The sequence below is a fragment of the Plectrocnemia conspersa genome, unplaced genomic scaffold (assembly GCF_051122295.1).
Source record: "Plectrocnemia conspersa isolate PC_06_02 unplaced genomic scaffold, ASM5112229v1 ptg000004l, whole genome shotgun sequence".
Classification (NCBI taxonomy): domain Eukaryota; kingdom Metazoa; phylum Arthropoda; class Insecta; order Trichoptera; family Polycentropodidae; genus Plectrocnemia; species Plectrocnemia conspersa.
Window position 1 is genome coordinate 13773803 of NW_028277168.1, and position 27253 is coordinate 13801055.

The 27253-nt window shown below is 29.1% G+C and overlaps 1 protein-coding gene across 3 annotated transcripts in view; it reads left to right on the plus strand.

Moving 5' to 3' along the window:
• Bx (LIM domain-containing protein Beadex) overlaps positions 1-27253 on the plus strand; it is a 71065-nt gene that overhangs the window by 16325 nt on the left and 27487 nt on the right. The window contains exon 2 of one of the 3 annotated variants that reach the window (XM_088184708.1): positions 15786-15890. The exons of the other annotated variants lie outside the window; for them this stretch is intronic. The gene's annotated coding sequence lies outside the window, so the exon portion shown is untranslated. The remainder of the gene's footprint in view (positions 1-15785; positions 15891-27253) is intronic. 3 annotated transcript variants of the gene reach the window in all.

The window sequence follows — 27253 nt, forward strand, 5'->3', positions numbered from 1 at the left end:
TAATGTAATATTAAATTACTCTTTCATCATCTCAATTATTAATGTTTAATTGCTTTATTTGAGTTGTGTGAACATCGATATTCAATTGATCAATTTATTTAATATTTTTTTCAATCTCATAAAATTTCGGCCCTTAATCCAGGCGGCAGTAATATTCTCAATAGTAACGGCCACGTATAAAATATTATGTTTATTGACACAAAAATCGAATATCAGTATATGGTGCACGGAACACGCGGCCGGGGCTTTATTGAAAATCTTCGTGATAAGTGGAGGGTTAAATTTTGCAAGGAATTCAATCATTTCATATTACACACATACACCTTGGACACATGTTTCTCGAAACATGACCTCGCACGAAGGTCAGTTTTATAATATATTGCTTGTCCGTGAGACGGCCGGACTTTGAGACACTGATCCTTATACGAGATATATTTGTTTATTGGATTCCTTTTCTCTCTTTCTCTCTCCTCGTGCCTACGTCTTGTTTTCCTAGCGTTCGCTTTTTATTAACTTTTCTTCCCTTGTATAATATTTTTTTATATATTTTACTCACATCTCGTGTACGTTCCGAAAAAGTAATAAGTAGTGATTATTGTTATACCGTTAATAGTGCATTTTATTGTTTGAAAAATAGTTTACTATATTTAGACGGTTTTTATTAAATGATATAAAATAAAGTTTAACACACAAATAATTGTACTTTATAATAAAAAAAAGTTATATCATATTTTAAATCAGCGTATGAATTAAAAAATATTATTTAAAAATACACGTCACGTGCAAGTATCTGTGAAAATTGTAAAAAAGACAATTATAAAATTTCCAATACATAAGCTATCAATGATTTAACCCTTTAAACTCGTTAATAAAAAATAATATTTTATTGTTTTTTTTTGAAAAATGCAAATTTTACCTTGATACTGTGTTTAAATGTTCTGATTTTTTAATTTTCATTCATTTAAAATGATATTTTATGTTTATTCACAAAAAAAAGTTTTTTCTTGAAAAGCATTTTTTTTACTGATTTTTGCGTAAAGAGATAAAAAAATCAATTGGGTTTTTTTCAAAAACTTTAGTAGCTTTCCGCGTTCAAAAGGTTAAAGTGTAAATTTGTACAGTTGATATGTATACAAAAACTACAAATAAATGTAGTTTATAGTTTAAAATTTAAAAATGTAAGCTAATTAAAATTAAAGGTAATTTAAATAGATTTATCTAGTTATTTTATATCTCTTGCTCCATTTACAATAAATATATAACTGGGGAGTTATTTTAGATATATTGGTGTTTCTTTATGACAATGTTTTTTTACTTCAATCTGTTTTTCTTTTCTTTTCAGCAAGAATTCAATCTTTAAATTTTGCGTGAATGAATCGCCTATCCAGGATTCATTACGACAATTATAAATAATTTTATTTTCTTTAACTTTTGAGTCGATTTCTCCGTAATCATTTAAATTTCTCTTAATAAGCAACCATTCTTGTATGATAAACAAAAGACGCTGTGTTTGGATTTTCACAAGAAGCTCTAATGACTGTCGTTAGCAAAGGTTGCTCAGGTAGTTCTGTTTTCTGTCTGCCGTATACATTAAATACAGTAACGGCCCTAAGACATTACTCTAAGGTACTCTATATTTTATTGGACAGACAGAGGATTTTTCGTCTTGATATTTTATTGTAAAATATCTATCGCTCAGCTATGACTTAATGATTTCATATAAATAGTAGTATTTTTTTTATTTTATATTTTATCCCATATGCCATACTTTGTCAAAAACCTTAATTATATCCAGAAAAGCAGCTAAAAAACTTGACGCAATACCCGTTAAAATTGCATTAAAAATGTTATTACTCTTTATGATTTATTGACAATTTAATATTACGAAAAATTAACATACAATTCTACAAATACAAATAACTTAACCAACACAGTAGACGAGTAGTACTATTGATCTGAAAGTCTTGAGATCGAATCCCATATGAATCATATTGTTTTTTAATTCATATCGTATCTAGAAGATCAGAATTATTTTTTAAAATTGTATTTAAGAATTGTGAAACATAAAAAATATTATATTCTAATCAATTTAACCAGTATGATAAACTAGTTTTGATCTGGGCTTAAATTCTAAATGGATCTTATTGGTATTCAATTTTAAAATTAAAATTTTAATTATTATATAATTTCTATTCCGATCTATCATCACAGACAAAGTTAACTTAGATTTTCTTAATCACACGGATATATCATAATAATTAATTAAAAACAACTTAATTCGTCTATAAAGCTACTTTAGCTTTAAAGAAAATATCTTGTTTGTATTTAATAAAAAAGGCTATTGTATTGTACTGACAAATGGAATGCGAAATGATAAGTGCAAGGTTGCTAAATCTCTACCTGTTTAAACTAAAATGGTTATGAAATGCAAATATAATATATCAGATGCTATATATAATTATAATAAACAAATCTAATTACATTAATTAATCATTGCAATTGGTGTCGCGTTGAGTGTGGGCGAGCTAAAAATTTCCACTAATCAGACCAAGCGTATATAAACACATATATTGCGCATATACTTTACTTTCCATTTTTAATTTTCTTACGTCAGTACTTCATTAAGAACATTTACTTGATATATCTGACTAGAAACACAAGACAGTTCATCCAAACGCACACCAAGTGGAGCTACGTCAACCATTGACAGAAATTGATTTGACCAAAAAGCAGCTGTGTTCCTTTTCAAGTCAACCCTAGTAATACTTAATTGTATAAATAAATATGATAATAATTCGAATGTAATAACTATAAAAACCTAGACGGTTATATACATATGTTTATATTATTTGAACACATATTGGAGAAATGATGAAATAATGAGATCATCACATCTTGAACTATGTTTCGTGGATCTTTAGCACTCCGTGATGTATGTAATGTCTTAAGAAAACTATTTATTAATAACTTATATAATTTTATTATTGTTTTTTTTTATTATTCTCTTAATTGTATTTAGTTTCTATATTTAAAACAAATTCTTGAACGATGGAAATTATAAATCATTGTCAACTTTTTAATTAATGTTTTTCCGCGGCGATACCGACAATGCAGTGGCGAAAATTAAATTGCATTAATTATACCCTAACAGATTTTAAAAGCATAATACTATGCTATAGAGAATATATGTATTATTTTCGCCCTGCGCTTAGTGGCATAGCGTGCAACACGTTACTGTAACGTTATTAAATGCATTGTATTAGAAGGGTGTTTTCATCGTGTGAACAGTGTAAGCAATATATATCAGGGGTTTTTAAAGCGAATTTTACTTAGAGCCCCTTGTGATTTGATGGCAAATTTCAAATTAAGTTCCCACAATGAAGTCATGAAAAATAATTTAAAAATCCTATATCAGTTTATATATAATATAAAATACTATTTTTTAACTTGAGTTTAATTTTACTTGTATTATAATATACATTGAATTTCATACTCTTTAATACGAAGGATATTTGAAAAGAAAGATACGGTATTAAATACATCAGTCACAATAACTTCGTATTTTTTAGCAATTTTAAATGGCCTTTACATAGAACTCGTTTAAAAAATTAAAAGTATGCAATACTGGTATTTAATAAAGGGTTACATTGGGATTGAGATAGAAAATGTTTTGCTTTAGCTAATAGTTAATAAAGAGTTAATAAAGAGGCGTTTTAAAGTTATTAAGATATTTAATATTAAACTTATATGTTTACTTTTCGTTTTAGTTTTATTTGTTGTATTGTATTAAAAATTGAAATTTTAAATCAAAATGCTCCATTTCATTTAAATAACTCTTTAAGTGGTAATTCGTGTTTGCTGCATATATAGAAAAGGGGGAGGTCACGTCTGGAGGTGTAGTTGTTGGCTTTTAATGGCTTTTGCATATTGAAAACGAAAGGAAATTATTGAAATGATTAATGATGTCGTTTCTAAGTGGTTGTACGTTTTATGAAAGAGCTTATGACGACTTAATGAAAAGAGGATTTCAGGATTATAATGCGTTGGCGTATGAAATTGATTACTACGACTTGTGCGTAAATTGATAGAATAATAATAAATAAAAAATACATTATATGAAATGACTTCAATTCCTGACAATTAACTTTTATCATAACAAGCTAATCCAATAAAATATCTATTATGCTTTGGCACAATCAATTGATTATTTTTATTGGTTTTATATTGCTGATAAGTTGCTTATATACCAATTGCAAATGTTTGGTTTTTATATTATACGGCAATTAACAATAGTTTAATTAATTGGTTTATTTTGATACGTTTACGTTTTTAAAAAATATGTATACAGCACTTGAAAATAAACGCACGGTCATTCTGTTTGCCCATTACCCTCAGCTTGGGTTTATTTGATTTGTCATGCTTTCAAATTGGTGATTAACATGTGGCTGTGATCCCATTTTAATGTTGAACAAACAAGTAACCAGTACGGGTTGCTCAGGGGTACACAACCGTTGACATAGGTCCCGACACAAACATAAAACGATGGTTGTTAAACATATCAATTAATTAAACTCTATATAACGCTTCTAGATCATATTTAAAAAAGATTAGGTCAGGTCATAAATTCGATTTTTAAACAATATCAATAAAAATAATCAATTATATATGTTAAAGAACGATAACATACACGTATTAAATATCTTTATATATACACATTTAAATTATTTGTTTTAGTAATATATGGTAAATGATAAAAAATAGAAAATAAATATATTTTTTTATAAATAATATTTCCGTTCAAAGATTGGTAATCAATGCTTTTATGTTTACCCATCATACGCCATTATAAACGAAAAAATGTCCGTACACAATACAATCTTTGTACGGGAAAACAAATGTTTGCTTTTCATTCATTTATGTTTTAATGATCCCCTAGAAGGAGATTTCGCGAGGGAGACAAAAAGAATATATGTATTATTTTTATGCTAATATAAACATTATTCCGAATATATTATTATAAATAATTGTTATATGCCAGAATTATACTAAGATAGTGAGTTACATAAGTCTGTAACTCACTATCCCAGTGTAATCGTCTATTTTTCCACCCCCTAGCCGTTTCCAATTAAAAGATAGCAAAGAAGCAAAAACTCTTAGGCTCATTAAGTACACACTTATACATAGTGTCTATACTAATACAAGTAATGTACGCGAATAAGATCGATGCAATTTTTCAACGTGAGAAACAGTACCATCACGTGTGTAGAATGAGATGATTTGATCGCCTAAGTGCTGCGGCTATCTCCTCAGAAGACCCTCTTTTGAGTCCACAACTTTCCGACACCCTTCGACTCACACCATCGCACTGACCATAGGTCTGCGTCTATCCACTTTTTGCCCGTTGGTTCATCCTTCTTCGATACCGATATTAAAAGTGCTGTCAAATTTTGTCTAAATAATAAAAAAATGATAAAATAACACCAGATACATTTATTAACTAGTTCATTGTAATTTTTACTACAGTTGGTTTTTTTAAATATAACATTATCTTTAAATGTTATGTACTATTTAATTATTAATGGTATAATAATGCAGATTATACCAATGACGTCAATTATGAAGTTTTGTTTATTGTTTTTTTTTTAATAATATAAATATTATTTAGTTAATGTATAAAAAAATTATAATTTCTATAAACCAAAAGTTCAAAGTGTTTTTATATTATTTTCTCATTATGCCATTGTTTGTGTTGACAATTTGTTTAGAGGACCATTTAAATGAGCAATATATAAAGTAATTGCTTCATATAACAAATTGTTTGTGTAATGCTTTTGAACAGATTAGGTATGAGCGAGCAGCGGCATCAGAACCTTTTCCAAAGAAAAAATCTGAAGATTAACCTTACATAAATAAACAAGCAATTACTTCTCATTGCACATATCTCTTAAAATAAGTTATTGTTAAATCGCACCCATTTGTTTATAATGAATAAATAATATAAAAATTAGCTTTTTCTCTCTTCACTAGCAATAATAAATATTGTTAGCAATAGTAAATATTCATAGCTAATAAAACATTTTGTTTGTTACAGGTACATACAATTAATCGATTTAATCAACACTTCAGATAACATCTTTGGTATGATATTTTAAGTTATATGTTAATCCAAAATAATATGAGTTTCATATTAAAAAAATAACGGTTTAATATCTGGCCGCGTAGCGAAATATCATAGTTTGAATAACGTAAATCGTGTTTAATAAAATATATGTTCATTGCATAATTCTACAGAACTTTTCTACTTTTCGCGAACCCGGCTCTAATGTTGGAGCAAGGTCGCTTGTTCGTGTTTTTGTAAAAAATATGATATGTTATATATACATAAAAAAAAATATTGGATATAGTTTTAAATTATCAATATAATAATTTAACAAATTAAAAAGATGATTACTTCATTGTTTTCTATATTTTATTTAATAAAATCCACACGCACAAAAATAAATAAAATTGTTGGTATCTATTGACTGCACCCGATTCTTTCCCTCGACTGCTAATATATGAACTAATGCCCTTTTTCCATCTATCGATAAACGTATAAAATACATTATACGGCAATTTAATCAAAACACACATCGCGATACCGGCCGCTGCTTGTATCCAATTTCGACCCTTGTACCCCTGGCTTTAAGGGCAATTTTAAGGTTTCGTTGGCGATTCCCTTTTAAGCTTCCGTAGCGCCTTGTTATGTCGTATTGATTATGGTTAAGGGGGTCGTAATGCAATAGCGATATAAGGCACAATGACGTATTGTGTTGGCTTTGCCTTCGTTCCGTACCTAATAAGGCCATTTTAAATTTTACTAAAGCTTTTAATAAGCACACATACACACACTTGAAAAATACCAATCGCCCTTAACAAATATCCCTTAATTAACTGTCACACAACACCGGCGATTTATTTACACCTCGTTAGAGGCGAACGACTCGCCGCCTTTGTTTGCGTGTTTAAGAAGTATAGCATACTTGTCGTTGAAAGTGAAGTGTTGTAAATTTATTTAATACTTTTTTGCCACATTTAATACCTGTAATATTTTTACCTTTCATCTATTGGAATTACTGGCAATAAATCCGATCAAAATATATTAAAGATCATGTTTTAATATACTTTTTTTACCGATCATAAACAATCTAATATTAATTATAGAAAATATGCTTCTCATTGTCTATAAGTTTACTGCCTATTGCAAGAAAAATTAATGAAAATTTTTAATACATAAACAATTTGGATTTTAATGCCCTACTTGTGCTATTTATCAGCTTCATAGAGTTTTAAAACATATCCTCAAGGTCTATAAGAGAATGTTTTGGACATTGCTAAAGTTTTATGGCACATAGGTAGTGCATTAAATAAATTAAATATAGAAGTAGCATAGTTTTCACTTATATTTCGATTCGATTATTAGTAAAAACACAGACACTTATCTAATAGCGTTCCTGGTGTTAGGTTTAATAATAGTCCTCTTGTTGCTTAAAATATTTACGAATGATATTTTAACTACATATAAACGATATAACCAATCTATTTGATGACCACACGGGCATTTCATGCTTCTATACAATTTTCCATCAAGTGGTAGATAGTCTTGATTCTAAGTCTTTTGAATTTTCATGGAAAATTAACATAGATTAAAGTTTAATCTATTGTTTAATTATTAAACAATTTAATGAAATACAAGTACCGGAGATAAATCCCATTTTTATCATTAAAAAAGAATATAAAGGGTTCAAAGTAGGGATGTGTTAACTCACATAAACGTAGTTTAGATATATTTAAACATGTAATTTTATTTGTTTATACCTCCATTTACTTAGATTTTAACAAGAAAAATATAATAAATTTAAAAATTGTCTTAATTTTCAGTTAGTCAGGATTTTATAATCCCTACTTTTTATGTTTATTAGAGGTAGCGATATTGTATTTTTATAAAGATAGTTTACAGAATAATAAGTTTTTTTCTCCTTTGATAAAATTACATGTCAACTATCAAGTTTGACTAATTTTTGCGATAAATGATACGTTTGTTTTCTATAGAAAGGATCTCTAAAATTCTGCACTTGGACATAAAAGTTTAGTAGATATTATAACTGTTGATTTTTTTCGAGAATTTTCAGAGAAAAAATACAGAATCAAAAATTCTTATTTCTTGCAATATTTGTTGATTTCTCAAGAATTTTCATAGACATTATTTTTATTAGAAATTAATTTATACGTATATTAGCTGCGGTACCTCATGATAGTGAGGGACGGACATCTAGTATTTTTAAATACTTTAAATAAAACCGCTGATTTTTTTTATTGCTGCATGTAGGTTTGTGCCAGATGTTTTTTACTGCATTTTTTGGAAATTTGTAATAAAGGTCAGAAGTATTTGAATGAAAAAAAAAGTTAATCATAATCGATGTTCTCAACTACTCTAATCAGTTTTTGCTTTGGTTATCTAAGAACTACAATAATATTTAGATAAAAAAAAACGTTTCGCGTAAGAATCGGCAGATTGAAAAAATGTATTGAGGCTTTCCACAGAGTAACACTAAAAAATTTGCCTATCGGCGATCTTAAATCTCGTTTTTGTGATAATCCAAAGGGATATCTTATAACAATTCACTTCCATTTTAACAAATCATCATCCTATTGAAGTTTTTTTCTCTTCAACGACCATCAAGTTCTCTGTCATCAATAATATTTTTTCACAACAATATTATATATTGTATTATAGTCACATACTATACATAATATTACATATATTTTTAGTATTCTCGTAAAAAATTCTCAAGAAATAAAAAACATCAAGAAATCTGAGTGTTTAATTATAACTAATTTTTAACAAAAATGCCTTTGGGTTCTTTAAATATAAAAAACAAATACGTAATTATTAAAATTATCAAATTATCAATCTATAATATATCGTGTTAAGGTCTGGGTATATATAATTAATACTTTGAAGTACCCAATATTTGTTTTAAATAATTACCCGAATAATTTTACAAAAAATATTTATGTCACACTTGTCAAACTGAAGCAACAATAAATATATATTATTATTTAAACTCATAACTGATTATTTTTTCTTAAATTAAAATAATAAGGTGCAGAAATAAAAATAGTTAGCCATATAAATTGCTTTTTCCAAGGGTTTTTATTAAGTATAAATTAAAGGTCTTTATCGACAACGTACATTATCATCTTACCCTTTAGTTTGCGGTCTTCTACGACTTCAATATACCGAAATTTAAATCAAATTAGCAGTCATTTGATCATTATCTATCAGGTGGACGCTTTCACTCGAATTCGTAAATAATTCCTAACACAATGAGCTAAAGTGATCTTTATTGTTGCTTATTACGACTCCGGCGCATATGACATTTGACGGCAAAGGGGCCCTTTCTCACGCAACGAGACCTGTCAAAAATCGGGGTGGGATTGTACATCACCGCTGAGGTGCGGGGGAGGGGGTACAGTAAGGGATTGGATAATGGCAGACAAGAACCGTGGGGGGATACGGGAATCTGATGAGGGGAGTGAAGCGTCGATGGGGTAAACAATTCCAAAAGCAATTTTAATAATAAGTCCATTGGCATTTTCATAATAACGCAGACGGCCAACGCAGTCAAAGCGAATATTGGGAATCATCGTCAAAGTGCTCGCTTTCATTCATTAATGTCCTCCGTTATTACTACCTAATACTACTATTACTACGTACATGCATAAGTAATTTATAAATGATATTAAAAAGGAAAATTTATTAAAAATCCATTTATATAATTTTGTTTGGAGTTGAATAGTAAATAATAATCAACTATAGCTGAATCTTTTGAGTATACTTATATAATACACATAACACTTAAGGATGAAAAAGATTGTACAAATTGTCTTGACCTTGACCGTCGTGAAATATTATATAATGGTTATGTTCGAGGGATATTTAGCTAGTAAAAATGGGAGCGATTTTTTTATACTGCCGTTTCCGCTAATTTACCAGGTCTTAATTCCTTAAACAAAAAATGCAAGGTTCGTTCTGTATTAAATGAAAAACTGCTATTAAAAATCATCGTTAGAATATTTTTATTTATGGATGGAAAGTCATTTGTGGTAGCTGTTAAGCTAATATAAAATATTTAAAAAACGATCGTTTAGTAATCCGTAAGTTTTATGGACATTCAGAAAGTTTACATATAGAAAATGCTCGGGAAATACTAATAATATATTATTTTAGATAAGCTGTATTCATAAATAGCTGCAGAATATAATCATGCTAAAATAAATAAACATATTTTGCTTCTCACTGTAAATTTAGATAGCACTGTGCCGAATAAAACCATCTAATAATGGGTAAATATATTGTTTACATGCATATTTTTATTTTTATAAAATTTATCGATCGTTAAGCAAACACGTGATGTGCTTAGCAGATTTTTTTATCAACATACGAAAAATAAAAGGGACCCACTTGTTTACTTTAATAATTGGTTCGGTCTCCTGAATAGACCCCGAAGCGGGGCAGAACCCTCAGCACGAAAGAAGGGATTTAATTATGGAAGAGTGCAAAGGACATATTAATAAAAATATGGGTAATCGCTCTTGCCATTTTTATTATTGCATCACGCATCCCAACATAATTTCATTTAACAAAAATCATAAATGAAAGGCAATTATATCGTACAAATTTAAATTATATTTAATGTAAATTTTTTTATGTCAAGTAAATTATTATAATTAGTATATACATTATATTCTTGATTATCTGAGCTAATGCTGGGAAGGAAGGAAACGAATATTCAGAGTTTTTATTTGATTTTAAAATATGTGTTATAAATATAAATATTTAGAATAGATATTATTATTTATTAAGAAAATATGTGATTCTCGTTTGCTTTTGAGAATCCTTCGATAATTTTAAAATATCAGTATGAATTTGAGAGTCGATAAAATTTAGAAACTACTAGTTGAAATTGCTCAACACAACTGTTCTTACCGAAAAATTGATAAATTTAAATAAGGCTGTATAAACTTTCACGACTTTGTTTATTCCCCATCAGTAAAAAGCTTTATTTTATTGTGATAAAAAGATCCGTTTTCAACTTTTCAAATTTTCTGATCTTTGCCTTTCTGCAAGTTTTGAATATCGCGTCTAGGGTTTAATTTGGCAATATATTGTATTATTTTAGTACCTACATATATGATATAACTTATAAATAAAAACACAGTTTATTTATTACGGCATGTTCCGATTGCAGTTCTTTACTTATTGTGAATCAACCTAATATGCATTGCTTGTATATTTAATGTAAACATTTGGTCAAACACAGATCGGCACGTGACCATTTCATATAATTTTTAATTTTGTCGAATGATGAAATGAATTTAATAATTAAATTTACCCCACATAAAGAACGGGGTGCTCTCCCCAGGTTGCCCGTTTTCGTCCCGCTCCTACACTTTCCGGTCTAGGCGCACATCGAACATTCATATCCCGATGTGAAATTTTAATTTCGAAGTCCAAATTAATTATAGAAATGCTTCAGATATTCAACATTCTAAGGTTGCTCTTAGTTCCGCCCCGATCTGACTTATTATATTCGCCGCAAATGGACTATCCTTAATTCGGGCCGAATAAAAATGTTTGGTTCTTATTATTAAATTATTCAGGCGCCACAGAAAACACAGGATGTTAGATTTTTGTGAATTTAATTTCTTTGAATGTCAAACACGATAATGATATATTTTATTGCTTTGATATAAATATATATATATTACATATGTTTTATATACATATATACAATTTTTACCGAACAAGCGGCTAAATTGCATTCTCGTTCACTTTATCAGTTGGCGTTTATTCGTCTGTGAATGCACTGGGTCGACCTGATAAGCAATGTCCTGTCTTCTGGCGGATGCAGCCCACTTATTTGTTAGATGCAATTATTAAAAAAAAACTGCAGCTAGAAGCGAACTGTGCTGCTGACAAGGGCATAAAAACACAAATAGGAAGTTGTTTTTTTCATTGCAATCAAACGCATTATATATAGATAAGAGTACATATATTGTATTTATGAGAGCCTCAGAATCAATAGGCTTGTTGTTTGCTATTGTATTGATGTACTGTATACAAATATTTAATATTACCAACACGATACATGAGTGGTATAAGTCATTGACTAATGAGTTGAAAGACCTGGGTTCGAATCCCATATGGACTTATAGTGTTTTTAATTTCTATTGTATCTGAGAGATCAGAATTAATAGTTATTATATAATAATGATTCCAATCGATCATTACAGATTAGGGTTATCTAATATAACTGAAATAAAACTCATTCATTTTATTATTTAATGCATTTTTAAAATTAAAAATATATTTTAATTTTGTGGTTAACCGATGTTTGTTGAATTTATCTATTGTGTCATTAAAAACAATGATATGATATCAGCGTTTTTAATAGATAATAATCATTGTATGAATAACGTAATAATAGTAACACACTAAATTTATTTTATCAAATAATTATTGCATACATATATGCTAATGTATTGCTATAATAACACTAATGCATATTTACTTTGCAAATTAAAAAAAAATGTACATGCAATTTTCTGGTGCCTTAAACATTATAAATCACATTACTAGTAATTCCATATTCAATTCCAAACATTAATTAATACGTTTGCTACAAATTAAAATATGAAACAGCAGACAGTTGGAAAGCACGAATCCGAAGAACGCTGTGTAATTGTAATTTTCCACGCGCATTTTCGGCATTCCTGCGGAAAATATGTACGAATCGGGTAAACAGATTTTTTTCAGGAACACCCGGTAATTAATTAATAAATAACACGGGCAATATATCTTCCGGTTAATTTACGCGGCCGGCGTGTAACGATTCATTACGCTATATGAAAATTCTATTAACTTGAAATTCTTCAGCACGCATTGTATTTTTTTATTATGTATATTACATATTAGAAGAGGGCGTAAAAATGTTGAAAAATAAGCATTACATGCTATTAATAAAGTGATGTATGTACTTGTAATTTATGGTAATACAACATAAAAAGTGAGTGAATAAAGCATGGGTTAGAACTGTCCCTTTAATTTAATTGAATAGTGGCAATGCGTGATATTTTTTCACGTGTATGTATAAATATACCTTATCGTATGTCATAATTTTGAACTTTCAACATCCTGACGTAATTGTTGAATTACATTCGCAATATATATTCATGCGATTAAATCTCAATGTGGCGAAAAGGTTATAAATATTCAAAATCACATAAACAGGGTGAATACAAAAAAAAAGCAATTAATATCATACGACTAATAATGCATAAGCTGAAATGTACAAATAAAATTATAATCAATCGTTCTAAAATAACCGTATAATTTATTTGTACATATTAGGAATCAATTTGTATAACACATATTCGATAATAAAATTTATAGTTATGATATATTTAATATGTAAATATTATAATAATTATATTTAAATTTAACTGTAATTTTTTAATGCCAGTGTGTAATTGTCCTTTTCCATGTTTATTTTCTGCATGGAATCCAAGTCATAATGAACCTCATTAACTTTTGTTTGTGTTTGTCAGCGTCCAAGAGCAACACGTGTTTTGCTCAGACGCCAGATCCGCTTTCCCCATCCGCTCCTGGTTTCTTCGCTACAGGGCCGTTTTATCATTTTGCAACGCCCGCGACGAAAGAGTGTGTCAACTGTTATAGAATCGTGCTCAATTAAGAGCCGATTACAATTTTTTCACATCTGAAAAATCTCGATTGTTTACGATTTCTATTTTGTCAGTTACCAGGTTAGGCAACTGAATCGTTAATGAAGCGTGATGATTTCTTCTTCTGCACAAAACGGAGCACGTTTCGCCTACGTGCGTTGTCACAAATTTGCCACACAATTTTTTTTCTTTTTATCAAAACATATATGATATTAATTAAAGTGTCAAAATCGATACTTATCGATAGAAATCGTGTTAACTACTGATGCTCAAAAATAAACTGTTTCAAATACTAAAATATGCTTGCTAACTAAAGCTATAATTGAGTGCGTTATTGAATGAAAATTTGATTTTATTTCATTATTCCTGAGACATGATCCAGTAAGCACGAACCGCGTGACCTTTCCGAGTTACGGTTTAAAAAATCAGTAAAATCGCTTTCCGCGTGATTGAACCGTTTTACCAAATGTCATAACGTTTACGCAAAACCGTTACCGTTTCACTTGCTCGCTATTGAATCGCTTTGTCGTAGTACCGAAGATTTTGCTTTGTGTTGGATCACGCGATTTAAATTGTAAAATTTCGATCGTTTTTATGGTGTAAAACGTGATTTTTGCCTTAATTTTAACTGATCGAAATAACTGTTAAAAGTAAACATTTAATGCATTATTAAAATGATTAAATTAAATAAGTGGACATTTATTTATATCAATAGTTACAAGTGTAATTTGTCTAACTGCACAATTGCCAACTTTACAAGAAGGACGAACAACTTTATGATTTATTTTAATTTATTGAAATTAAGTAATTATAAGACCCTCTAGATTTGTCTCTTTTAAAAACTAAATTATAATATTCGTTGTTATTTTAGAGGTGTGAGATTTACATATCATTTTAGAATAGTGGAAACAAATTTACTAGTAATAGGTTTGATTAATTTTGCAATAGCTTATAAATTTATAGCTAAACGTTTTGTAAAAAAATTATGTCGCTAGTTTTATCATTGATTACATGCTCAGGTTATTAAGCAATGGAATGCAAGTATTTGAGTTTTTATTTCAATCACAGTTAATCTTTGGTTTACGAGCGTATTTTTTTAGGGAAACGTGCTCGTGTTTCAAAACATTTGGTGTCCCAAAATGAACGAAAGATTTGAATTAAATAAAATGGTGTTTCAAAAATCTTTCTATGAAGATTTGCTTTGATTTAAATAAAGATTTATTAGTTCTTCGGTGGTTAGCTCCTGGCCTTGTTCCTCCAGCAACTATTGAATATCATCCTCATTCACCTCCAGATTCATGTTTTTTCGCGGGGACACAATTTAATGAAAACAAACTCGTTAATGCAATTAAGCCACAGTTTTCTCCAAACAGAATAAGGGTTTTCTTGGTAATTTCATCATATGGTACGATTTGTTCCTTTGGTCACTTCGAAGTATCACTGAAATAGTGATTTGGTGTAAAGTTTTTTTTCAGTGGTGTTGGGATGAAAATACTTGATCTTAATGAACTCGAATTCCTCCATTAATTCATCCGCAAGGTCTGAAGGATGAACATAAACATTATCCATAGCCAGACTGAGTGGCAAAATATTTTCCAAAAAGTATCATCGGCTCAGTTGAAGAGAAAGTGACGCAATATGTACTGCTCGTATTGCAAGACATCACTTGTTTATAAAATCAAAATTTATTATGATTTTTGCTCGTATTGCGAAACACTCGTAATTTCCACTGTATTTATACGATAAAAGTTTCTGCAAAAAAATTTTCGTAGTGATATATAAAATTATTGCTGTAATAAGTTAGTATGTACATTTCTTAATATTAAATTTTTATTTTTTATCAAATTAAAATTGAAATTGGAATGCAGATTTGTAATACACACACAATCATTATACTATAGATTTATGAAGTAATGTTTTTTTAAGAATAATTATTTATTATTGCAATAAAGTATATTAATCATCAATTAATTAACCCTCTTTTCTTTTGTCCCCAGGTACACATTCTTCTTTCATCAGCATTCGGTTCGGAGAAGCGCTTATCCGTCCCAGAGACCGGAGCTAATTATCAACGTTTGCTCTAATTAGTCGACGTTTGAACGGTACGACATTTTGGCGAAGGCCACGTGTCGTGTGTAGCTCACATGTCACACACGTACATATAATGTGTATATATCGAATTAGATCCGTATGACAAAACATGACCAATTTCGGGTCGGCATAAATCTTACTGCTCGCGTGACGCCCCGCGATAATAACGCGTCATGATTCCACGTGTAAAAAATATATATGGGATTTAAAATATATGTAATTTAATTCACGTGGTAATCTGCTGTTTTTCAAATAGTTTCAATTTTTAAAGGATTTTTCCTATTTAAAAATATATTAATTTTTGAGTGACTTGGCTCGTATACATGTATTCTTAGCTAAATTATATAATCACTAATTATACATTTAAATTCATTATGTAGTACATCAATATAAATACATTTATTGATTGTAAAATTTACTGGAACTATATTTTTTTATATCCTGTCTATTGATTCAACAGGTACTATTTCGATTAGTAAATCCACTATCATTTTTTTGACGGTGTAGATATTACATTTTTTTGGGATGCTTTCTATGATTACTTGCTAATTTCTTAACATACATATATGTATATCAATCAATAATAAGTCAATCAAAATTGTTATTAGTTAATTTATACTTTGATATAGCAACATATTTAGTAAGCATTTAAATAATCTTGTCCGATGAAATGTAGTGGCTTTTATGTTTGTTATCTGATTTTTGGGCACTATGTGACAAATTTTATATTTTGTATAATACAGATCATTTCATATTCTAGCCATGTTTTTAAAATGATATAATGCTTGCCTTAAAAAATATTTAATTGTAATACTTTAAGTGAGGTTAACTTTTGAATTTATTGTAATAAAGTATCCACTAGATATTATATTTCAAGAGTTGTTTGTGGTAAATTTTATATTATATTTACTTTTCTGTAGTATATTTTATTGAATCATATGTTATGTTTATTTTTAGCTGAGGTAATATTTAAGTGGCAATGACAACATCGTTAATCATATTTATAATCTAAAACTTCGTCATCATATTAGTCTGGATTTGTTTTATGTTAATTATACTTTAAAACAAATACATTACAATACATAAGCATATTTTTAATAATATATAATATTAAAATCAAACTTTAAGGTATTTGTGATATCTTGGAGTTGGTATTTTTTTAACGCATGAGCTGCAAGTTTATGCGATCAATTAACGCGGTTGTAAACTGCTAGAGAATAATTGCTGGTGGTAAATTGTGGCCTATAAATTGTCTGGACCCCGGTCTCCCACATCTTTATCATTGACGGGTATTCAAAAATAACATACCACTTCACAAATATTTTTAGTGGCCATAGTTTCCGATTTAAAGAAATTCATATAACATGCAATTTTGTATGAATTGCTCACTTGGTAAAAAATAAATTTCGGGTCCAATATTTTTTTAGAGAGATACATATATATAAATATATACAACAAAATATGTACTGAGGTTATATCAATGACTAAAGCGCGATTAGACGTTAAAACTTAAATTAAAAAAACTACATCAAAATTACCCAATATTTGGTTAAATGCTTAGAGGAATAAACTATGAATAAAATAATTCAATAAAAACATTGTTTTTAAAACTTTTTTTTGGTTCAAACAATCGAAATGTCATATTTAATTAAATCTATATTATTTTTTAACAATAGTTTTAATTAATTTAAACCAGTTAAAAATGGTGCTGTAAATATATTTTTCAACACATCGGTTAATTAAGACAGGTGTTTTTTTAATTACTACATATTTTACACTTCACGTCCTTTCCACCATTCATTAAGAGCGGATGCTAATTGTTTTGACACGTCTCTCATTTTGTATCTTTCAAGCTCTCTATCTACCCTGCTAATATTCCACTTCCTGCGTTTTTGAAGCTATTATATGCATACACGATTTTTTTTCGTTCCTGTTAAACCGCAAAGCTCAAGAGTAATAAATCCGATTTTATGACAACACAAATACAGGATGCTGTCTTTTCCGATGTTCGTATAATAACTCCTTGCGCTTTTGTCCAGTGAAAACACCGTCACGGCATTTTGACCCAGAAACAACATCAAAGTGCTAAATGTGCATTTGCTGCAACACCGTGACCGCTTTATTTACTCCACACTCAATTTGTATGTTCAACACGAACACTTTTAACAAAACAAAAAATGTATGCGACAATTTGTCCAATTTATTCCTATTATTGTATTCACTGGAGTTTCATAAAAATACATAGAAGCTAATATGCGTTTGGTCCAATGCGTAACTCTTCTTTCTTTTGTATGCGCGGTAGTGAAAAAAATATAAATACTCATCAAGGCAAAAATAAATACGTATTTTATAATTTATTTAATTTATTGTTTAATATCAAACTAAAGAGCCAATTTTATTTATATAATTTATATAAGATAGCGCAATATTACTTTATACATATATTCAATATGTTAATTATATTGTTAAAAAATATCAACCTTGGTAATAACAATGTTGCTTAACGAAGCAGTAAAATTTATATAATTATAACACAAGTAGTAAAACGTAATCTAACTCAATTATTAAACAAATTACGCAGATAGGCAATGTTTGTTTTAAATGAGTGTCGCTAATTAATTCAATTATTTTTTCTACGCCTTAAATGCCGTATTTAATTGCTGTTTTTCTTCCCGGATATAAAGTGTCTCTGTCAGTAATAATTATGGCACAAGTTTTCAAAGTGAATGTCAAAAAAAATAACATAACAGAAAATACACATAATGTTATTAATTTAAGATCCCATGAGACTGGGATGCGAGCCCATGTGTTGTCATATTTTGTCGTCTGTATCGAGACTCGGCAATTAGTGCTTTTTATCTCTTAAATGCGATGCTGATGATCAGATGCTGTGTTCTCTATTTTTTTCGTCGACTTTTTCTTCTACTTTAACACTTACGGTTGAAATGTAAATGACTCTAAATATCCCCAACAGCTGTCGCCCTAATGTATTCATTAACAGATATAATTATACGGTGTCAAGACTTCGTTTAACAATATAAGATATGCGTGAGTAATATTAAGATAATTGTAAAAAAATAACATATTTAAAAACTGCAATAAAAATACAATCAGTGTAAGTGTTGTAAATATTTTTAAATATTTAAGATAACTTATACTTTAAAAGTGTGAATTAATTTATTTAAAATGAATACATTAGTATTTTAGCAAACAAAAGATATTATTTTGTAAAATAAGTATTAAAAACAGTGGCAATGTTTAATGCTATTTATTCTTTCTTATTGTAATGCTGATTTTTATTTTTAATTATTCGTTGTAACCTGATAGGGGTAAGCCCAATGCGTTACAACGGGATAATCTGTACTAACTGGGTAAGTCAATCAGATATAATGAATACCTACAAGTGTTAACCACAAGACTGGGAATAGGTGACATTATAAATTAGCATTTGTAATATAATTAATAATCGATAGATTGCAGCTGGTGCCGGTTTTTAATAATAGCACATTTTTTAATAAATAAAAATTCGAGTGCCGCTGCAGGGGCTCGAACCCGCAACCTCAGAATTACTAGTTTGAGATGTTACGGATTGCGCTATTCCGTACTGAACACGTTTAAAATCTAGGCAGGAAACAGCATGCTATGGCTAAGCTTTTTAATGAAGCTCAAAACAAGATTTCTTATTTGGTTGAATTTTACTGTTTATTTGATAAGTATAAAATGTATGATATTCATTTTATTAAATATAAAAAAACTATTTTGAAATATTTAAATGTATAGACATTTATCAACCTCCGCAAATTTCAATACACTCAAGTGGAAAATATCCCCGGAAAAAGTGGATACTCCTCTTTCCTTTTTTTGTCTCACCATTCCGGCGCTGCACTTATTGTGGCCGGAGAAAATCTGCGCCGGTGTTGCCAGACGAACATAAATATTTTCCCGGCGAAGGCGCCTCGAACATAAATAACGTTGACAATAAGTCAACACGCTGTCAACACCGGTCTTCGCATACTCTCTCTCTCTCTCTTTCATGCTCGAGAGTATAATTCCGCCAGAAGGACATTATTCGCAATTACCGGATAAAACCCGTCCACGACGACAAGGATAACAACCTCAATTTGACTCATTAATATTTAACAATGCGACAATCAAAAGTCGAGCAATTCGTTCACTGTGTCACTGCACAGTTGGTTCAGACCTTCTACATTTTTTTATAATTCATTGTCTATAAAAATAATATATACAATATAAATATATTTGCATTTTAAATATAATACGGAAATAAAAAATGGATATCCTAATTTAATTATATATTAAAATTATTTTATTTTTTATAAAATGATGATCAAATATTTATTTTATTTAATAACCTTAATATAAAAGAAATGCACTCTTAATTAGTTAATCTTAACTTTAGTTCAGATTAAAAAAAAAAATAAAAAACATTTTTAATTAAATGTTCAACTTTTGTAATAAAAATAAAAAACATTTTTAACTAAATGGTATTGTTCAATTTTTTGCCTGACAAAAAATTGTCAATTTCATAATTTTTTTTGATTACAGATAACCAATATTACAAATGGATTAATAACAACTTTACATATCACATAGTATTACTAATGTGGGCACTGTATTGATTTTTTTGAGTGATCAATGCATCAATATTTGGTTTAATAATGAGACTATTTTATATATGCTCGTCTGACAGTGTCGCTATGGCTATGAAACAAGATATTAATAATTATGTTTTTAGGACAGATTATCTCTACTACGCTTTCAAAACATACTTAAATAAACTCATCGCCATTAAACGGATTTGCTTTGTTTAGAAATTAAATTTAATTTAATCTGATCAGCTTATTTTTGTTTTGGTAATCTTACAACTACAATAGTATCAGATAAGAAGAAACCGCATTGCGCGGGAATCGGCAGATTGTAAAAATGTATGGGGGCTATATGCAGAGGTACACCATAGTTTTTTTAATAATCTAAGAAGGTTATTTTATCATTATTTTAGTCGAAATATAAAAAATGCAAAATAGTAGCAGCTGTTATTGACAATTTTCTGTACGATTCGGGAATAAATACGGGAGCCAGAAATTCTATTGTATTGTAACTCGGCGTTCTGTAATCAATTGATTTTGGTCCTTCGATTATTCGCGTCCATTACGTCAAATTATCATCTCATCAAAGTTCAACGATCGTTTAGTTATTTGTTCATCAAAAACTTACAGATCTAAAATAATAAACTGTATTATTATAAGCAAATGCCGTAAATTACTTATATTTTTTTATATCAAGAACTTTCGAGAAAATCAAGAATTAAAATTGAGAATTCTAATTTGTGAATTTGAATTTGCATTTTAAAATGCTTTACCTACACATTGCATCACATAGTTTGAACACTGTTCCAATAGTTCATGCGGTACCATATACCTTTGTCTCATGGATATTTTTTGAACATACTTAATTTAGTATTTTCAACTGAACCTAGGATAACTTCCCTTTATATTTATATGTTATTTAATGTGTTAGAGATCGATCTTTAGCACGCAAACAAATCGAAATCCGGATGTTTGCCAACGTGTCACGGGTTGTTTTTACATGTGGTTACTGTTGTTAAAAATTTGACTCACAGACATCGGCTACATCCGTGTTCCAATCGCCATTTGTTTCGTTCACATTAATACACCAAGAATCTGAATGCATATTTTTTATCATTCCACGTGTAGTATATCCATATGTGGCGTTGTCTGATTACGGTGACAGTTTTAGTAGGATATTGTAAATCAGACGCCAACACCCACTAAACTCCCCCGGCAGTTTGGCCGACATACGAAATTAATATTAACTCTCACAATATATATTATATGTTATTGTTTATTGCTATGTCGCGCTTCTCGGACCTGCACAATTCAGTAAATTTATCCTTTCATTAGTTAGGCGCGTGACGATTGTGACAAGTTATAATTGAATACGTCAAATATTGGCCGACCGTTTGAATTATTAGCACTTCTCGAGCTACGCTAATTGGGATCATGATTAATAATTATATAGTTTGCATATGACATTTGCGGTATGCAAATATTTTTTATTAGTATAAAATATTTTGAGATAAGTACTTATTTATAAAATACATCAATGAGCATACGATTTAATTTAATTGTTGTTAAGCAGTATTCTTTAAGCGTTCAATACCTTCTTTACTTTACGCTCAACTTTAATGGTAACTTGGTTTAATTTTTTTTTAAATTTTAAATATTGAACTTTTTGTAATGTTTAATAAATTATATATTTTCGTTACGTTAGTTACGTGTGATTCGTATTTAATATATTAAATATAGTTTTAAAAAAGTATATATTCTCAAGAAAATAAAACTATGCTACAAATTAAAGAATATAATTTCGTATTATTGTAACATTTTTCTGAAAATTAAACTTTAATACACGAATGTATAAGCTTTAAAAAGTATTTAGTCTAAGCAAAATAATTAATAAAAAAAATATTATTATAGATGGATATAAAAATTAAGTTATACTACATTTTTTGTAATTAAATAATTGTTGACATTTTATTTTTGTAAATAGACCTTAACGAATGTATCTGTTCTCGATAACACTAACCTTCTATTTTTTCTCTCTAAAAACGGTTATAGCAATGGTTTAAAAACGATTTATGTAGAACGTTTGTGTGGAAACGCTCTTCGTGTTTTACTCAAATTGGTCCTAATTGGTTCATCAAAAGAACGGAACCAGCCGTGTTGTTAGCGCTCCTGCTGTTAAACATCTGACTAATGAACCGAGTCAGATATTTTAGAATACAGTAATTAAAACTAATGCTTTTAAACATGACCATTTCTTTTAGCATTGAAACATCGCGCTGAAATAATACTTCAAGTGCCCCTCATTTTATGTGTTTCACCATCAAAGAAGACCATGGCATATGTGCGGAGAAGCACTCGTTAATTTTTAATTGTCCATGAAGACGTTTGCTGTTTTCAACTGTGCAGTTTATTTATAATATGTATATTACTAAATAATGAGCTTTTGAACAGGAAAGAGGTTTAACGGCTCTTAAAAAAAGATTAAACCATTGAATACTGATTTTCAGAGCTTATTCACTTTGGTCTATAAATCCCAGCAGATGTCATTCATAATTAGGGCATTAAACATAAATACATCGTTCCCCTCTTCTCAGTTTTTTTAATCGCTTTAAACAGACTAAGCGACGAATGACAGGACCTGTTACGAGGGTTTATTTCCATCACAAAAAAGTCGTCCATTATCCTTGCAAGTGTGAATTATTGAGTTATTCCGGTAATGCGGGATAATTCGAAACGTATACGCACACATTGCTTCATTTCATTACTTAATGTTAAAGAAGGGAACTTTTTTACCGTCTGTTTCTATCTCGTTCTGGGCAATGGGGGGGTTCTTGGATCGCTTTAGTTAACCCTATTCTTTCACCCGCTCTCTCGTTGGACGTGAAAGTTAATAATTTAATGGACCGATCCAATACCGGAGTGTTCCACTACAATATACTAAAAAGCTATCCGAGTTTAAGGTTGCTCGTTCACGATATTAGACTGCTTTTATCGCATATTTGTAATTCTTCTTGGTTTCTTTCTTTCTTTTGGTGCGAGCGTTTCATCCGAATAATACGTATTTGTGAGGATAACGTATTCCGGAAACGGCGACATTACGCTAATGCAATAAAATTACGCTAATGCAAATAAACACGAGTCCATGTTGTCGGATGCTAAAACTTTGACAACGAGAGAGAAAAGGAGCGAACGTATTTTATGATTGATTAAAGCGAAACTTCGGCCGTTAATGTATGAGATATGAAAGATTTTTTACATTAAGCTAATTTCAACCGTAGACAGACTAAAATATTAGATTTTTATAAATTAAAATAGTCTTATTACTAAGTAAGTGAAGTTTATATGAAACTATAAAGATACTTTCATATGAGCCGAATTGGATGCTTGTGTAATAATGATTTATGGGCTACTTTTAAATATAAGTTAAAGGTTTGAAGTTGTTATTTGTACTTAGATCGCGTCTCTGGTTTTAAATGAGCTACAGTTAACTATAACGATTTTGACAAATTTTTAATGCGACACTTTGAATGCTTATGTTTCTAGATTGTTTTTCTAAAGGCTATTTCTAAATGTCCCACATTAAACATTTGTGTTTTATGAAAATTAAAAAAAAAATATTTGACTCGTATTTAAAAATATTTAAATCTAAAAGATATCATATTATTATTGTTTTAATTTACACAAAAAAATTGTTAGCCAAAACTTTTCTATATTAATAAAATTTTCTATATAAATAAAAGCCCCATACATATTTTAAATCTGCCGATTCTCACGTGGAGCGGTTTCTTTTTGTCTCATTATTAATGTAGTATTTAGATTACGAAAACAAAGATAAGACCGATTAGAGAAGTGGAGACAGTCGTTATTATTATTTTTTCATTTAAATACTACCACCCTGTCTTATACAGCGGTATGAAAAAAAATGCAGCTGTTGAATAAAATGTTATTCAACCGCTGCATTTTTTTTCATACCGCTGTATAAGAAAGGGTGGTAGTATTTAAATGAAAAAAATAATAACATTCGTACAAATTTATTTATTTAACAAAAAAAGGCTCTACAAAAATAAGAATTCTCGATTTAGAATATTTTTAAGGGATTTTTGAAAAAAAATCCACTTTCAAAAGGCAAAATTAAAAAAAAATACACTAGATTTCTCAAATATTGTAATTTAGACAATTCGGATTTTTTTGGATTGTGTTGTATATGCTTAAAATATATTTAACGTATATAAAATAGTTAAAGCTTATATTCACTCAATCTTGGAACTTATTATCAGTCAATATACCATCAATTTTAATCGGCCGGTTAATTTGATCGGTTGCGGTCTTGAGTGCGTTAGAATTAATATAAAACCAGTTTCGGTTCGCATTTTGACAGCTCAATTCTTGATCAACGTGTTTTCGATCTTCGATGTTAAATGGAGCTTATGCCTTAATCAGCTTATGAAACAAGGCACTTAGAGCTCGTTTTATTCACGGGGATTACTTTACACTACATTAAAGCATATCATTAAAAACGAGATCAACACCTTTTAAGAACTCTAAGAATATTTTTTCACGTCACTCATCCCGAGATTAACCGACGAATGCGTTCGATCACTTTTCTTTTTTTACGCATTTGGCGCAATCGAAAAGCATCCGCTCTTAATGATTATAAATAAATTTGTGTCTTAAAAAAATCGACGTGTTTGTGATAATTGGATTTAGAAGCAGTTAGAGAGCGGGGACGAAATTCGGGGACCATTAACAAACGTTTCGACTTTGCCTACAAACCATCTGTGTCTACTTTGCGAATACCTACATAAAAGTTTCAATTTAACTAAAAGGGCCTGCTTAGTGTCTTTTGCAGTCTGGTTTAGATATCATAGTATCAAAATATATGTATATAAAGACTCCCTCGCCACCTCTGGAAAGTCTTAGCGAAACTTTCAAATCGAGTAGAATGTCGTATCATATAAGTGTTTTACCCATAAATAATATCACAATAATAATATGATTGTAAAAAGTACATATATTTATTTTTTAATAATATTTATGTAATAAGCATAATTTTGATCGGAATGTTAACACCATTTTTTTAATTAAAATTATTTAATTTTAAATAGATTAACCAACTAACCATGTAGCAAGTTTGTCGCCATTTTCACGTCTACAGCATCCTATCGGATGAAATTGCGTCATAATTGCTAGCGGCTCGCGATACTCTACCAACAAAAGAGCATCAAGTAGTATGGCGCACACCTGTTCACGTCCTTGGCGGTGAATCAACCACAATGAATTATAACACGGCAGTTCCATACAAACCCACCCCATTCGCTCACACCCCATTCTCGACCACTCACTTACGGTAATTAATTTCATTTCTTTAATGCCATTTTCACGCTCTCCACGCCTCGGCCTTACGAAATAGCAAAGAGGGTGTTTGGATTACTACTACGAATGACATGCTTGACCTTAAGATCCGATAAATAAAATCAATCTGATTTGTAGAAGTTTTATTGACATCACTGATTTTGCTATCAATAACTCAGATATTGAATATAGTTCTTTAATCAAACAAATCTAAATTTAAACTCTGGTTTGATAATTAAATCATAATAAATAAATTTAAGTGTGTTCATATTATTATATTAATAGTAGCTAAATATTTTTTTAATATGATTAACATTATAGTAATTAAAGTCATTAAGCAAATCCCACATAATCTTTAAATTTATATTTTCTTGGTGATGGTAATATAAATATAATTTACATCCATCACCTTATTTTTGGTTTTCATACTTTTTTTATAGCTTTGGTATTTATACTGTGGAGGGCTGATTTATTTTGACACGAAACTTGGCTACATTTTAGTAACACTGACGTGACGACGGCGAGGGCAACGATCATTCTTTGGTGGAACACGATGGGAGTGCGATGGTCGGCGGGACCTCGTCCGCCGATAATTTGTATCATTATCAATGACTATTATTAATTATAACTCGTCATTATCCGTCTGCCAAAACACTATAAACTTAATGTGCAGTATCTGTGATAAGGCGATATTTTTTTAGTGCAAATCGAAAAAGTAGAAGCAGTTTTTTCGCTAAATTTTAAATATATCATCTGTGTCTCATTGACAATATATTGAAATTTTTAGAACAAATATATTTCATTTTTATTACTAATAATGATACATAATATTTTGCAGCTATTTAAAATAAAATTTTGCACTTGAGTTTTAATTAATACTTTTTTAAAGAAGAAAAATAAACATTTTCAGAAAAAATCATTATAAAAAAATATTTTGTGTTTTTAAAATTATAATTTTTGTTATTAAATTTTTGAATATAATCTACTAATGTCATTATTTTTTAGGTAAAATGTGCAATTTTTTTGATAACGTGTGACGTGTAACACAAGGATATATATTTTTTATAGATATGATCTTTGCAGTTGAACAAATATGAATGTCCGCTATTAAAATTTTAGTTAAATTTAGTAAAATCGAGCTATTTAATATAGTAATCATATATACAACTTAAAATTAAATTAATTTTCTAGTAAACTCACTGTAAAAAGAATTTTAAAATAATTCGGGTACAAATGAAAAACGAAAAATATTATACAATCTTTAATCAATATATGAAAAATATTGTATAGAATTAAAAATTTATCTTTGAACTATTAAATAAATAATAGTTTTATTCTTAGGTAAAATATTATTTTTACATAAGAATATAATTTCATAAATAAATATATACATATAATATGTAGATTTTCTAACT